This window comes from Triticum aestivum, chromosome 3D, assembly GCF_018294505.1.
Source record: "Triticum aestivum cultivar Chinese Spring chromosome 3D, IWGSC CS RefSeq v2.1, whole genome shotgun sequence".
NCBI lineage: Eukaryota > Viridiplantae > Streptophyta > Magnoliopsida > Poales > Poaceae > Triticum > Triticum aestivum.
In genome coordinates this window covers 480,215,380-480,219,954 of record NC_057802.1, presented here as the reverse complement: position 1 = coordinate 480,219,954, position 4,575 = coordinate 480,215,380, and the positions used below count along the sequence as shown (strand labels likewise).

At 45.7% G+C, this 4,575-nt stretch overlaps 1 pseudogene; it reads right to left on the bottom strand.

Moving 5' to 3' along the window:
- Positions 1–1,168: 1,168 nt before the first annotated feature.
- On the bottom strand, positions 1,169–4,361 carry LOC123076384 (bZIP transcription factor ABI5 homolog; annotated as a pseudogene).
- Between the last annotated feature and the right edge of the window lie 214 nt (positions 4,362–4,575).

Sequence of the window (4,575 nt, the reverse complement as noted above, 5' to 3'; positions counted from 1 at the left end):
TCGGTTGGAGCTCTACTTTGGGCGCAAGGAAGCTTATATCCAGAAAAAAAATCATGTTAAAATCTCAGCGCAATCAGAGTTACGGATCTCCGGGAATATAAGAAACAGTTTTCGGCCAGATCCGGGTAGCGCGAAACAAAAGAGAATAGAGAGGGAGATCCAATATCGGAGGGTCTCCTGCCCCTCCGCCGCCATGGATACCAAGGACTAGAAGGGGAACTCTCCTCCCATCTAGGGAGAGGCCAAGGAAGAAGAAGGAGGGGGCTCTCTCCCCCTCATTTCCGGTGGCGCCGGAGTGCCGCCGGGGCAACGATCGGGACGACGATCTACATCAACAATCTTGCTACCGTCAACACTAACTCTCTCCCCCTCTATGCAGTGGTGTAACACCCCTTCTCCCCGCTGTAATATCTACTTAAACATGGTGCTCAACTCCATATATTAATTCCCAATGATATTGGGCTATCCTATGATGTTTGAGTAGATCCGTTTTGTCTTGTGGGTTAATCGTGATCTTGGTTGGTATGATTGTATATTTTATTTATGGTGCTTTTTTATGGTGCCCTCCGTTCTCACGCAAACGTGAGGGCCCCCCACTGTAGGGTGTTGCAATATGTTCATGGTTCTCTTATGGTGGGTTGCGAGAGTGACAGAAGCTTAAACCCGAGTAAGTGGGGTATGACGTGTGTGAGTAAAGAGGACTTGATACTTAATGCTATGGTTGGGTTTCACGACCTTAATTATCTTTAGTAGTTGCGGATGCTTGCTAGGGGTCCAATCATAAGTGCATATGATCCAAGTAGAGAAAGTATGTTAGCTCATGCCTCTCTCTCATATAAAATTACAAGAATGATTACCGGTACTTGTTATCGATTGCCTAGGGACAAATAACTTTCTTGTTGACACAAACCCTTTTACTAAACACCTAACTTTCATTATCTTGCAAAGTACTTCTAGTTCTATTCTTGCAAATTAGTTCTAGCATCACACCTACAAAATAGTTTCATACTTGTTTTCGGTAAAGCAAACATCAAGTGTGCATAGAGTTGTATCGGTGGTCGATAGAACTTGAGGGAATATTTGTTCTGCCTTTAGCTCCTCTTTGGGTTCGACACTCTTATTTATCGAAGAAGGCTACAAACGATCCCCTATACTTGTGGGTTATCAGTCACCGTTCACCAGATGCAACTGTCACAGCACCGCACTGCCCTTCTTGGCATTGACGTTCTCCTTGGACTATTCCATCATCTTCTCCACCAGCTGTAAAAGAAATCATGACCACAGGTGTTACCATCTGCACTCACACATTAAATGTTTTAAGACTTCACAATTTGGTTGTTGCAACCAATTGGCAAATAGTGGTAAGTGTAGGAGGGTTTTTTCCTAGAAAAGGAGGATCACCCTTGGCCTCTAGTGCACACAGCCTTAAGAGTATGAGGGTTGATGATCGCCGTCATGGTTGGCAAACTAGGGAGAACAACTAAAGGCTAGTCGGACCCTTAAGAAGCGAGCCATGATGGAGGGTAAAGGGGATCGACTACCCACGCATTGCAATGGGTGACTACCGTCAAGTCTCAAGGGATCCCACGTGACCATTGATTTTAATAACTCAAATTGCACTGGATTAAAACATTATTTAAATGCTTAAATTTCACCGACGCAGAAAGTGTGCCTATGTGATTAACTCGTGTGTCATCTCCACTTCTTGAGAAGCAAGCAAAGGCAAAGACTCCCACACACACATCCAAAATGGTACACACACATAACATCACATCATATTAAAGCACGAGTGCATTTCAAAATATTGTTGATTTTATTTTGTTCCATTTGTCTGAAGTTATTGACAAACCCACCATCACCTATAAATAGTAACAATAATGCAAGTTCACTTACTTGACTAGATAAACACATACATTTGCGTCCTTCTGGGTTTTATGTACTACTAGTAAATTGCTATATCATCCCCATTCGGAAAGAAAATGTAACTACTGTCAACACCACAATTGTCGTTGTTTAATATGATGTCGTTCATCCTCATCCTCCTACTAGCACAACAAAGGGAGCTAAATGGCGTGTCACCATTCTCTAGAAGTAGATGTCGCAATACGGCAACAAGGTGCCACCCTTCTTGGCGTTGACATTCTACTTGAACCGTTCCATTATCTTCAACACTAGGTGTAAAAAAATCATGACCATAGGGTGTTACCATCAACACACACCCATTTAATGTTTTAAGACTTGGCAACTGGGTTGTAGCAAGCAATTGGCAAATGATGGAAGTGCAGGAGGTTTTTTCTTAGAAAAGGAGGATCACTCCTAGCCTCCGATGCACCCAGCCATAAGATTATGAGGGTTGATGATCACCGTCATGGTTGGCCAACCAGGGAGCACAACTAAAGCCCAGCCGGAGCCTCAAGCAGCAAGCCATGAATGAGAGGAAAGGGGGTCGACTACCCAAGCATTGTGATGGATGACCACTGTCAAGTCTAACAGAATCCCGTGTGACTAATGACTTCAATTGCTACAATTCCACTGGATTTAAAAACTATTTGAATAGACCCAATTTCACGGACGCGACAAAGCATGCCTACGTGACTAAATTCAAGTCATGTGTCATCTCCACTTCTTTAGAAGATAGCAAAGGCGAAAACTCTCACACAATCCTCCGAAATAGACCACACACATAGCATCACATTTTCTGATTTTTTTCTGGTTCAAACTTTGATAAATGTTCTGAGTGCTTGCAAATTTTATGCAGAAATATCATTTTTGGAAGTCGTGGTAAAAAGCAAATTTGACACTCTAGAAATGCTATTTTCAAAAGCATTTTGGTGTGTTGTTTTTTCGCCATGACTTTCACGAATGTTATTTCGGGGTGAAATTTGCAAGCATCAAAACATTTGTCAAAGTTTACACCCAAAAAATTCGGAGTTTATCAAAGTTTTTTAATTTTGTTTAATTTACTGTTCATTCCGAGCTCAATTGAGCTCGGAAGTAGAAGCGGACTTTCGGAGTACATTTCAACATATTGCTAATTTTCTTTTGTTCAATTTATTTGAAGTTTCTCCCAAATCCATAATCACCTATAAATAGTAACAACAACACAAGTTCACTTGCTGGACTAGATAAACCCTGATATTTGGGTCCTTATGGGTTTTTGGTACCACTAGTAAAATTAATATATCATCCTGCTTTGAAAAGAAAAGGTAACCACTATTAACACCACAATTGTTGCTGCAGTTGCATCAAACACACAAGACAACTAGATTCAAGTCCTCCTCCTCCTGCCAGCAAGGCTATGGAAGTTGAATGGTGGGTCACCGTTGCAAAAATGGCATTGCATAAAGCTAACAATTTTGGCAACAAAGTAAGTACTTGCTTCATGGCACACGATCGTGTGGCCGACTCATGGTTCCTGATCATGCGGCAGTGGCGGTGCTTGATGCTCCTCTCACAGGACCGATCCTCCGGAGCGCCGCACTTCCGGGTGCGGTCGTTCGCCATCATCGCTCCATCGCCCATGTAGTTCATCATGTCAGCCTGCGTTATGGCTCCTCCCGTCCAATGACTCGGGGCTCATGATAGCCACCCCACCTTGAGGATGTGGTGGCGGCAGCACCATGGCCATCCCTGCGTACCGGTTGGGGACGAACCCCATGCCGTCACCCATCACCTGGAACATGCCGTTGGCCGGTGCCATCGGGTACATCATTGGGCCATGCTGCTTCCCCTACTGCACGTGGTTCATCTGTCCATGGACCATGCCGGCCGGCACAGGCGCCTGGCCGCTGGCGCCAGATCCCCGGACCACGCTAGCCTTGACAAGGAACAGCTCTAGCGTCATCTCGCCTAGCGTCCCTTGCTGGTCGTTGGCCGCAACCGAACCGCCATTCCCCACCGGCAAATAGATAAGAGGCTGCGGTGAGGGTCGCGCGACCTGAGGCTTGGGATGCACCGGCCAGGGCTCCCTGTTTATCTTAGCCCACACCTCCTCCATCGTATTCCGGCATAGCGGGGGAGGCAAGGAGAACGACTCCTGCCAGGCTAGGTTGCTTCCTCCCGCACTCCACCACCTCCACCTCCACCAGCACCCACCACAGGAGCCACCTCAATGCCCACAAAGCAACCTTCGGTCGCCACTTGGAACTCCTCGGCATTCCATATGTTGCTCATGAACTCGTCCATGACCCAAAATTGCGCCCCTCCTTGCACACCGAGTTTTGTAGCTAGTCCAGCATCAGTGCGAAGATCGAAGACTGCCGTGCCGGTGCAACCGTCTGCTCCTCACATTCGAGAACGCTCGGGTGTGAGGTGACTTCCTCCTCGAAGAACTTCACGTCCTTGCTCATCTCCGATGCCATCCTACTATCTCACCACTCTGGTCTTGCTTAGTATATGCTACGTACCCTCTTGCTTGTGGTGTGTGGTTCAGTTTTGTGCGCCGCGCCCCCTATTTATAGCCTGTCACATGCAAGAGATAAGCATCAATTAAAGCATTAGATAGCTATTAAATTCACGTGATTGATGAAAAATGTGAGCTATATATAGATAGATCGGTACAGTAGTAGATAGTCC